At 37.7% G+C, this 12,353-nt stretch overlaps 1 protein-coding gene across 11 annotated transcripts in view; it reads right to left on the reverse strand.

Moving 5' to 3' along the window:
• ANKIB1 (ankyrin repeat and IBR domain containing 1) overlaps positions 1-12,353 on the reverse strand; it is a 212,979-nt gene that overhangs the window by 187,461 nt on the left and 13,165 nt on the right. For 7 of the 11 annotated variants that reach the window (XM_077156336.1, XM_077154237.1, XM_077158857.1 and 4 more), the window contains exon 2: positions 12,071-12,170. The exons of the other annotated variants lie outside the window; for them this stretch is intronic. The gene's annotated coding sequence lies outside the window, so the exon portion shown is untranslated. The remainder of the gene's footprint in view (positions 1-12,070; positions 12,171-12,353) is intronic. 11 annotated transcript variants of the gene reach the window in all.

Below are 12,353 nucleotides of genomic sequence, written 5' to 3' on the forward strand. Positions count from 1 at the left end.
TTAGTTTCCAGTATCTTAGAGCAGCTAGAAGTAAAAACCTAAAATTGTGGAATTGTAACCTATACAAAACTCTGAAATCTGTTCTACAATTGTTGTGATGTGCTTTGACATTTGTTGCTTTTGTGTATATTATTTTTACCAAAAGAAGTCAATTGTGATCACAAATGCACGGCTATATGATGATATTGTATTAAAAAAAAAAAGAATGAAGCACTGATACATACTGCCACATAGATGAACCTTGAGAACATTATGCTAAGTGAAAGAAGCCTAACACAAAAGACCATATGTTGTATGATTTCATTTCTATGAAACATCCAGAATGGGCAAATCCATACAGAAAGAAGTAGATTAGCAGTTGCCTCCAGGTGGGGGGTAGGGGCTGGTTAGGAGAAGAGACTGCTAATTAGAATGGGTTTCTTTGTGATGTTATGAAAATGCTCTAAAACTAGATTATGTGATGGCTATATAACTTTATGACTATACTGAAAACCACTGAATTGTATAATTTATCAGGGTGAATTTTACCATATGTCAATAAAGATGTCAAATTAAAAAGAAAAAAGTTAGTATGAGATGGATCACAGATTTAATTACAAAAGCTAAATTCACTAGTTAGTATCCAGAATATATAAAGAATTTTTATAAACTGCTAAGGACAAAAAAGCAAAGGATACTATGGTAGGTTGTATTATTGTCCCAGTTATTCACTACCCTCTCTACAAGAGGATTACACTTTCTTGCTCCATTGATATCAGACTTGGTCATTTAACTGTACAGCATAATATTCCTGACCACCTTCAGCGTGGGTCCCAGAATGAAGAGAACAGTGAGAACAGCTGACACATAAGTGAATGAAGAAATAAATGTTTGTTATAAGCCACTTCAATTTTGTGGTCATTTGTTTCTATAGCATAAACCCATCTAAGCTAACTAATACAGGAATAAAGAGGCAAGTCACAGATGAGGGAACTTGTAAAACCAATAAATGTGGCTTAATCAGGTAAAGGTTTATTTTTATCACATAACTGTAAGTCCAGAAATTTATATAAACTATACAATGTCATCAACATCTTGAAGTCCTCCTCTTCGTATACTCTGCCTTTCGTAGTCTGAGACTATTACCCACAAGGTCAGAAAATGGGCTGCTATGTGTCCAGAATGCATTCCAAACATATGTCTTGATGGCCAAAATTGGATCACATATCTACCCCTAACTACAAGACAATCTGGGGAATGAAACTGTGACCTTTTAAGGTTTTCATAGTTGAGACAAAAAGAAAGGAAAGATTTAGAAATAAAGATTGAGTTAGCATATGCACAGTGTCTGTCACAGATGCTGTTTGTACTTATTAGATTGGGAAGAGTCTGGAAACACAAATTGGAATGCTTATACATTGCTGTGGGAAGTATAATTTGGAATAAGGAGTCTGTAATTTTGTAATATTTATTCATGTTGAAAATGAAAACATCTTAGTCTGAAGAATTCTACTTATATAGATACTGATTTCTATATATTCTTATCTATATGTATTTTCTATACATATTAATTTACTTCTATCTATTAATATACAGAATATATTTTTTCAAATTTCTCAATTTATTAGTGAGACATGAAGTCAATGTTTAACAAGGGCAATTTTATTTTGGATGCATGGTCCAGAATCGAACCTAGTTCCCTGTCTATGAGGAGAGCATTCTACCACTGAACCACCTTGAACCATCTGTCTATCTCCCAACTTTTAATAAACATATCAGAGTACATCCACATACAAAGGGTACGGTTTATGAAACTTGTTTCAGGTAAATATTTATATACAAATACATACAGTGTATGTGTAGCCTAGATAATGATATGAAATTACTTATCACTATGGGTTATAGTGTAAAAAAGTTTAACAGATACTGCCCTAGGATAATTCCTGGAAGGTACACAAAGACACATGTATAAAGTTGTTTATTTCAGCATATTTATAATAGCAGGGCTTGGCAACCAGCAGGCACCAAAGTAGTTATGAAACTGGCTGGGGAACTTCACCAGGGAACCCAACTGTCAGAATCTTTAGATCTGTTCTTAGGCAAATTGGGGAAAGGAAGCTGCGGGAGGTGTCTCATAATTTAGTACGTTTCCATTTAATCCCATTACCAAATAGTGCATTTTATGCACCCTCAGCTGTCCCTGTCCTTCTGGTACACATCATCCGGATAATAAACCTCATATCCTCCATGACAGAAGAGAAGCAATAGTGCAGCTGCAATGTGCTGGGGCAGGGCATCTGTGGTTGATACTACTCCATACACCGATTTTTCAATCTCTGATGTTTCTTTTAGAGATACCCCATACTTCTTCATTCATAGCTACTTGTGCCTCCTATTCCTGTGCTTTTTTGGTGTTCTTTAGTCTGTTTTTTTTTTTTTTTTCTTTCTGAGGTGGAGAATTAGATTTGAAGTTAGCTTAATCAATTTAACAAAATCAGGTGCCTTTTGTGTATCTGCTTTTCAGCTTGCAAAGTTTTCTTGAAGTTGTTCATCCACTGTGTCTCCTCTCTTATTCTTTTTAACCTTGTAGATCTAGCCCCCTTTTTTCTTTTATTGTCATTTAATGGGATTTCAGGAGTATATTAAATTAGTTCTCAATTCAACACGTTTACTAAGGAGAATAAGACATGGACATCTCTGCACATAGGTTTTATTGATATTTAGTATACTTTAATCAAAGCAGATATTTTAAAACTGTGGTCCTCAATTGGTGATGGTATTGTCCACCATCATCCCACCAGGATATTCAGAAATATTTTGGGGTGTTTCAGATATAACAATTTCTGGGAGACACTGAAAGCATTTAACTGGCAGAGGACAGGGATGCTAAACATTGTGAAATGTGTGGGACAGCCCTACACAACAAAAAAACTGACACACCCAAAATGGCAGTAGTACACTGCCCCTCCACCTACCACCACCACGATTCACTGAGAAATACTGTTGTAAAAGAAAAAGGAACCCAAGGAAAATCACTGGGTTTACAAATGTACATACAATAAATGTATGTGGTATACATCTAAAATACAATTCATCTACTTAGAACCCTTAGAATTATAATTATGGTAAAAAAAATTTTAAAGACACACTGATACAAGAGCATGTTAACAGCATCTAAAATTTAAAATTCTGTATCATTAGAATGTAATATTTTCCTAAAAATAAACTATCTTTTATTACTCATTTTTACATATATATCCTACTGTTCTAAGGCAAATGTGGGTTCCTTAAAGTTAGGGACCATATTATACCTCAGGGTTACTTATTTTGCCTTTTTTTTTTTTTTTTAAATCTACAGTGCCTAATATTGCTTTGTATACAGTTAAAACAAACTTTAAAAGTTGGTTATAGGTACCTATACTTTAGGAATACATAATGATACCAATAGTTCAAGGGAGAGAGGCAGTGAGTGTTATTGATTGGAAATGGAAAATTTAATTATTATAAAGCTGTCAGAAACATAGACACCAATCTTAATAAGAAGGCAGTCTTTAAAGCAGTCATTTCCCAAGCAGAAATGGGAAATTTCCATTCCTACTTGTCATGGTCAGGTTCATGTGTCAACTTGGCCAAGTGGTGGTACCTTTTTGTCTGGTTGGGGAAATGCTGGTCTGTCTGTTGCGATGCGGACATTTCACAGAATGAAATCATGACACATCAGCTGTATCCACAGCTGATTCCATTTGTAATCAGCCAAGGGGAGTGTCTTCTGCAATGAGTGATATTTAATCTAATCACTGGAAGCCTTTGAAGGAGGATTCAGAAGAAATAGGCTCTCTTTCTGCTTCAGCCGGTGAGCCTCTCCTTTGGAGTTCATCCAGACCCTCCACAGGAATCATTGGCTTCACAACCTGCCTTGCAGATGTTGGACTCTGTGTTCCCACGGTTACGTGAGACACCTTTATAAATTTTACATTTGCGAGTATTTCCTGTTGATTCTGTTTCTCTAGAGAACCCTAACTAAACACTATATTAGTTCTGGCCTGACATCTCCTGCTTAGGTTACTATAATGATTCCCCTTCTACTCTCCTTATCTTTAAATCCCTCACACCCCTAGTTCAGTACGTTCCAGCCACAATACCAGCACTTTTTCTGTTCTTTGAATAGGTCAGGTTCCTTTTCTTTTTACCTCAGGGACTGTGCATTTGTATGTTCTCTGTCTGAAACACTCCTAGCATTACTCCCTCCTCTCTTCTACTTAGGCTGAAAAGTCTTCTCATCCTTCTATCTTTGTCTTAAATATTATGTCTTCAGAGACACTTTCCTTAACCACAGTTAAGTAGGTCTTTCAATTCTGTCCCATTATTCTCTAACCTCAAATCTTATACTTTCCTTCAAAACATCTGCCACACATTGGATTTATTTACATGTTTACTGGTTGTCAACTACACTAAAACTGTCATCTAGTAAGGGCAGAAACCACAATTGCTTTATTTGCTAGTGTAAGCTACCAGGTAACATTTTAGCACATTAAAAAAGCTTAATATTTATTGAAAGAATGAAAGAAATACCCTTGAAAGTATTCTTTCCCTCAGAATTCTTATCACTGTTATCTTTCACTTATATTACTTCGTGTCCTTAAAGTTATTTCTTTTTTCTAATTGTTTTGGATCTCTATATTTTCAAACAAATAACGCATAATTAGGTCCTCTCTGACATAATCCCTTTGCCCGACACTCCTCAGAAAAACTATTAACCTGAAGTTGGTTTTTTAAAAAGTGGAAATAATCTAAGTTGTTCATCAGGAGAATAGATAAAATAAGCATAAAATGGAATACTATGGAGTACATTAAAATATATGAATAAATCTATAGATTTATTGTCCTTAAGAAATGTTTTATTTATCCTGTCAAATGTAAACTTATGGGTAAGAATAGTCTTATACAGCTTTTGTATTTCCCACAGATAATTCCCATAGTCCATTTTCCCAAAGTCAAAATTAAGATACACAACCCTTGCCTTTTTTAAGCTTCTCATTTTTAAACATGGCTTGTTTCTTCAGGATTAGACTTTTCACAAACTTCTCCTCACCAGAGGCTATGCTGCTGCTGCCCCATGTTCAACCAGCCACCATCACTAGCATGGTAAGATACTTTTATATTCCCATAAGTAGGACCTATGACCCATGGGTCATAATCAATTACAGAAGATGGACAATCGGCCCAAATTCCCTTAAGATTAAGGGGTGTTAGAAGTCTCTGAGGGGGGAAATTAGGTAGTGTTAGAATTAGGGCTGTGGCTGGTTAAGCAAAGGGCGAACTCTAAAAAGTGATGTACTCGCTTGCTAAAGCTGCCGGAATGCAATATACCAGAAATGGAACAGCTTTTAAAAAAGGAATTTAATAAGTTACAAGTTTACAGGCCATAAATATATCCAAATGAAGGTATCTAGAGAAAGATATCTTGGCTCAAGGAAGGCTGATCTGGGAAAGCATGTGGCTGGCGTCTGCTAGTCCTTGTTCCCAATTCTGCTGCTTCCAGCTTCTGATGCCAGTGGTTTCTTCTCTAAACATTTGTGGGCCTTCACTTACCTCCTCCAGGACAAAACTCCAGGTTCTGACTTGCTTAGCATCTCATGGAAAGGCACATGGTGATGTCTGCAGGGCTCCATCTGTGTCTAGGCTCTCTGCTGGCACTCAAAGCATTTCCAAATATCTGTGTCTCTGTCAGCTCTGAAGCAACTCTTCTCCAAGTGTCTGCATCTGAGGTTTCTCCATAATGTTTCCCCTTTTAAAGGATTCTAGTATTAATCAAGACCCACCCTCGTATGGGTCGAGTCACATTTCCATCTAATCAAAAGGCCATACCCACTATTGGGCATGTCATATCTCTGTGGAGAGGGTCTAATCAAAAGTTTCCATACTACAGTACTGAATCAGGATTAAAATAAAGTTGCCCCCACAAGTTTAGATCAGGGTTAAAACATGGCTTTTGGGGGGTACATAATAGTTTCTAACTGGCACAAGTGGTCAGGCCTCAAGGAGAAAGGTATCTCTGAAAAGAACAGCATTTTGGTGCCAAATGACTGTTCACCTGAGTGAGTCATCTATGGAGAAGGGTAGAGCCAACCCACCCACCCAAATGCACTATCTATCACCAGGCACCACCCTGGAGAGAAGGGAGGAAAAGAGGAAGAGCCCCAAACAAGGAAGGGAGAGGAGAAATAAGTAAAGCTAATCCATAAAAGCAAATGACTTCACACTGCCTGTTACCTCTGCCTTTCTCACCTCTCTTTGCAAAAGTGCCTGCATGTCCTCTCACATGTGTACAGAATATTCTATCTGTTTACACTAAAAAAGTAAAATTAAGACACACAGTAGAAAAATGCAAAGAACAAATGTAGTATGTGAAATAATACTTGTCCTGAATGTTCTGGGAAGTGTGTTTATTATGCCCATAAACAACAGCATAACTCTTGACACAGAGTAAGCAATCTATATCTATGTATTTGTGTGGATATATATAGAGAGAGGTATATTGCCATGTATCTCAGGGACTATACAATGCACCTCACTTTGACATTTCAGCAGTGTTTTTATATTGACTTCTAAACAAAAGTATGAAATTTGAAAGCGGCAATGAGGGAAACACTTCTTTCCCATTCCTAAAGATTTCTTCTATTTGAAGAGTCCAATTGGTACAATAATTCCGATCTCACTCCACCTCAGGGATATTAGTAAATCTGGGAAGAATAAAGTAGGTATGTTTTATCTTCTCAGTTGGTTCAGAACTCAGACAGAGAATAGAAATGCTATTATTGGACCCTTTCAAACTCAACAAAAGATCAAGATTTTTAAAATATGCTTTAAAGAAGGTGAGAAACACAAACTTCATCTGTTTTAACAAAGTACAACTAACATTTTTCTCCTCTCTTCCTTCCCTTCATGCCTTCACCCCCTGTAACTTCTAATCTACTTTATCTCAGAATTTGCTATTTCTAGTCATCTTATAATTGTTATCATGCAATATCTGTCCTTATGTACCTTGCTTATTTCACTGAGCATGTTTTCAAGATTCTTTCATTTTGTAGCACGTCTCATGACTTCATTATTTCTTATGGCTGAATAATATTCCACTGTATGTATATACCAAATTTCGTTTATTCATTGGTTGATGGACAAAGGTGTTTCGACCTTTTGGTTATTGTGAATAATGCTGCCATAAACACAAGTGTACAAGTGACTGAGACCTTGGTTTTACTATCCTTGAGTATATACCTAGAAGTGGAATTGCTGGGCCTTTGAGTGAAGATAACCTCTTGCTAGTGCCTTAATTTGGACATTTTCTCAGCCTTAGAATTGTAATTTGTACCTTAACAAACTTCCTTTATAAAAGTCAATTCATTTCTGGTACAATGGATTCTGGCAGTTTTAGCAAACCAAAACAATTTTGGTACCAGAGAAGTGGGGTGCTGTGATTTGCAAATATCAAACATGTTATAACAGCTTTTTACACAGATAAGGGAAAGACACTGGAAGAACTGTGAGGAGGTAAAAAGGAAAGGCCTGGATTGCTTTGAAGAGACTATTGGTAGAAACATGGACACTAAAGTTTCTCCCAATAAGGCCTTAGACAGACATAATGCACGTGTTACTGCAAACTGGAAGGAAGGCTAACCTTGTTTCAAACTATCAGGGAATTTGGCAAAATTGAGTACTGGTGTTGGATGGGTGGCAGAATTTGAAAGCAACGAGCCTTGGCATCTAGCTGAGGAAATTTCCAAACTACATGTGGAAAATGTAGCCTGGATTCTCCTTACAGCTAGATAAAATGCGAGAGGAAAGAGATAAGCTGAGAACTGAACTCTTGGGTACAAAGAAACCAGAAACTGATGGGCTTCCAGGAAACCAGGAAATTCTGGGCTTCCAGAAAGTGAGACCCCAGAGACTAGTGACCCACATGAGGACTTAACCAAATGTGGAACCAGTCAGCCATTTCAGAAAAGGCCAGGATTGGAGATGGAGTTATCCAAAAAGGATGTGTGGAAAGTCCTACTGTCTGATGGTTTTGACCCTTGTAGGCTGCATGCCAAGTCAACAATTTTTCTGCAAGATCAGTAGAAAAGGAACCGCTGCCAATCTGGACTAAAAGGGACAAAAAAGGGACAAATTGAAGGGAAAATGACTTCAAAGGCAGAACCATAGAAGTTAAGGTCTGGAGCCAGGAAATTTCAGGCCAGGAGAGTGAATCACCCATTCATGGGGAGAGGGTGAGTTTTCCCCAGAAGCAGAGGGTGGGCCTTCCACTACGTTGCTGGGGAAGAGTGTTGTCCCCTAAGGCCTCAGAGAGGTTGGAGCACATTCCCTGGGGACTGGGGAGAGCCTTGCCACCACCCCACTGTGCTGAAGGGGTTGAGCGTATGCCCCAAAGATGACAGAATGTCTAGGTCCCACCACCCAGGTGCTTGAAGAAGGTGGGGACAAGAACAAGGTGGTCTCCCCAAGGCTTGGGTATGTTAAAACCCTTATTCCAATGCTTCGAGAGAGAAGCGCTGCTGTGTAAACCTTTGGAAAGGATGAGACTGTCACTTTCTCAAGGCCTGAGGAGGAAACATCATTTTATAAATGATTCTCATACCTTAAAATCTAAAGGAGTTTGCCCTACTGGTTTTCAGAACTGTCTGAGTCTCGTCACCATTGTTTTCCTTTCAATTTCTTCCTATGGACATGGAAATGTTTATCATATGACTTTGGATATTAGCAGCAGACAACTTGTTCTGAGTTTGTATACTGGCAGCAGACAACTTGTTCTGAGTTTTACAGGTCCACAGCCAGAGGATAATTTTGCCTTAGGACAGACCAAGCATGTAGCTGACTCTGATGTAATTCTGAACCATTTTTGAGTTGGTATTGTAAGTGTATTGTTACTGGAATGATTTAAGGCTCTTGTGGTATTGTGATTGAATGAATATATTTTGCATATGGAAAGAACATGTTTTTGGGGGTACAGAGGGTGGAATTCGCTGGCTTGTAACGGTTATGTACCCCAGAAAACCCTTGCTCTCTATTCTAATCCAATCTTGTGGGGACAGACCTACTGTTTGGGTAGGACCTTTTGATTAGATATTTCCATGGAAATATGACTCCAACCAATTATGGTGGGTCTTAATTAATTAACTGGAATCCTTAAAAGAGCTGACACAGAGAGCAGACACTAGACACAGACATTTGGAAATACTTAGAGAGCCGATACAGAAAGCCACTGGAATCAGAAGCTGAAAGCGATGTAACCCAGGAGCAAAGGACAGGAGGTGCTAGCCATGTGCCTTCCTGGCTGACAGAGAACCCCTGGACATGATTGGCCTTTCTTGAGTGAAAGTTTCCACTTGTTGATGTTTAAATTTGGTTGTTGTTTTTTTCTTTCACATGGGCAGGCACTGGGAATCAAACCTGGGTCTCCGGCATGGCAAGCACGAACTCTGCCTGCTGAGCCCACCCATTAATTTGGCATTTTTATGGCCTTGAGACTCTAAACTTTTTTTTTTCTCCAGAGTTTTATCTTTTTATTGAAGTTTATAGTTTCCCTGGACTTTTGGCCCCAGTTGAAAGAAAAAAAAAACCTTGGCATGGTAGGAGGTACGAACGATCCCCTGGGGACAGAAGCCAAGTACAGCATGGTGGGCAAGTAAGGGTCCAAGTTAGGGCGGGGAGACGCCTGGCCAAAGATACCCTGAAAGCAGACCGCCCGAGCTCCCTGAGCAAGGACAGCCCCTAGACAGCTTGGAATTAACACACAAGGACTGGTGGACAAAGAATCAAAGCCACTGGCCCTAAGGACAAATCTCTCTCAGGCCTGGCAGATTCCACATTGGGGGAATTGGGATCAGTGGACAGAACAGCATGGGTAAGGGAATCCAGGTACTAATGTAAAAGTCCAACCAACACGTGCCGCTGGCATCAGGGCACAGAAGCCAGAGGCCTGAATCCAGCTGACTGGACAATAAATCCATTGTAATGACTGGCAACTCTCAGTCTTGGTGGCAAGGCTGTGCCATTTAGATGCTCAGGGCTGTAAGGACTTTCAACTTCCAATCCTCTCCTCAGGTCTGTCCCCTACGTGTACAGCCTCAGTTTCTCACTACCTGGTGGCTATGATTAGGATTCCCAATCCCTTTGGTAACAGTGCTGCATCAGACAAGGGAGAATCTTTTTCAGGGGGCAGGAAAAGAAGAGAGACCCACTTGTTTCTACTACTTATTAGCTTATTAGCTTACAAACTACTGAAAATTTCTGAGTCTTTTCCAAATTTGTAAAATGTAGATAATATAAGACCTCCATTGCTGATCTGTTGTAAAATAAAGGTGATAATATGTATAAAGTATAGACAATGTTTGCTGAAAAGTAGGCACTCAATATAATGTAGCCATCATAATTATCACTAATTAATTACTTTCCTAGAATCACATAATATATCTATTTTCAAACACTCTTCTCTCTTTTCTTTCGAAATACTATTCAATAAAATATAGCACAAACATTGGAAAATATATAGAAAAGTATAAAGAAGAAAATGTAAAGATCACCATAATCCCCAAAACTGAACTGAAATAATCAGTTATATATTAGTATATTTTCTTCTGCCTTTTTTCTATACATACATAGCCATATATAGAAATGGTTCATGCTATATAATAAATTTGGAATCCTTTTTTTGTACCTAACTTTTATCATGAGTATTTTCTCATGTGATTATATATTCTTTGAATACATTATTTTAACAATACCAAATTCTATCAACCAGATAATAATCTAGTCCTTTCCCTAGTGTTTTACAATTAAGTTGGTTCTAATTTATCATTATAGGTCATATGTATCTTTGAACCTATGCTTTTTATTCTTCCTACAAGATGCCTTAAGCTACGCAGCAGTAGCTCTTTTTTTTTCAGTAAAGCCACTACTATTGCTATAACTGTTAACATTCAAGTCCTAGCATACACCTGGAGAAAACTTTTCATACTTTATATATCTTTAGCTACTGATATGGAATCTTAGCATTAAGCATATTCCATGGCAACAAAAGATAACTAAGGTTAAGGACTTCTCTTGTCTGTCTGTTGTCAAAGCCAGAGAACTTAATATGAAACTGACAATTCCTCATGATCAGAAATAGGAACCCTAATCCTATGTGGTTTGCCTAATGCTTCTGAATTTACCTTGTATTCTCTATGTCTTAATGAATATGAAGGACACATGAATATCGTGGCCTTAAATATCTGAAAAAGAACTGAGACTTGAGCTACTTATGCCTCCCTGCACCTGAAGAAATAGCAACAGAAGTGTTACAGATGTTTTTTTTTTAATTGAAAAGTTAGGACATGAATCAAAACATGACCTGAAAATAGGGCACAACTGAAATAGAAAATCCAAAGCATATGCTTCCATAGCAAGTAAAAAAGAAATCAGGTTTATAGGGGGAAACAAGTATTGACCTATCTTGGAGAATATGAAAAATCTGCATTATAAAGTTATAAATCATGATACAGAGTCATTCAAAAGCAAATACCAAATTTACTGTTAGGAAATACCATACTCAATGACAGCAATAAAATTAAATTCAAATGCTTTTTAAGGAGGATTAAAGGATACTGACTTATTTTTCAAAATGATACATAAACTTAGGAAATACAGTTTATGTCATGGGAAGTAATTGCAATAAAAATCAGTCAAACTGTAATTTCACACCCAAATGAGAGCCATAGCATATTTCCTTTAGGTAAGAAAGAGGCAGAATAATAAAGATTAGGAATTGGGTGATTAGAAGCCTACGTGAGAATACTATCACATTAAAGTGTATTTTTTGGAGGAAGAGGCTAGTCTTCTAATCATATAAAATAATAAATTGCCAGGCATTGATCTAGGTGCAGGTGGATACATCAGGAACAACACGAACTAAAATCCCTGTCCTGATGGAGTTTATACTTTACATTCAGTAGTACAAGCAGTTATTTTAAAAATAATAAAGCTAGGAAGAAGATAGTGCTGAGACATAATTTTTTTAAACCATGATCAGGAAAGTCCTCACCAAACTGACCTGTGAGTAGAGACTTGATGAGGTGAGGTAATGAGACATCTGGTATCTAGGGAAAAGAGTATTCCAGGTAGAGGAAACAGCCAGTGCAAAGAAGCATGCCCTAGGTATTCAAGGAACAGAAAGAAGGCCAGTGTTATTGTAGTGTAGTTTAATATAATATAGTGTAAAAAGCAGTAAGACATCAAGTAAAGAAAAATAAAGGGGGTAGAAGGACTGTTCAGGGTCTTGAAGGCCCTCGTAAATCACTAGGCTTTTATTCTGAGTGAAAAGGAAAGCTACTGTA

The sequence above is a fragment of the Tamandua tetradactyla genome, chromosome 1 (genome assembly GCF_023851605.1).
Source record: "Tamandua tetradactyla isolate mTamTet1 chromosome 1, mTamTet1.pri, whole genome shotgun sequence".
NCBI classification, from domain to species: Eukaryota; Metazoa; Chordata; class Mammalia; order Pilosa; family Myrmecophagidae; genus Tamandua; species Tamandua tetradactyla.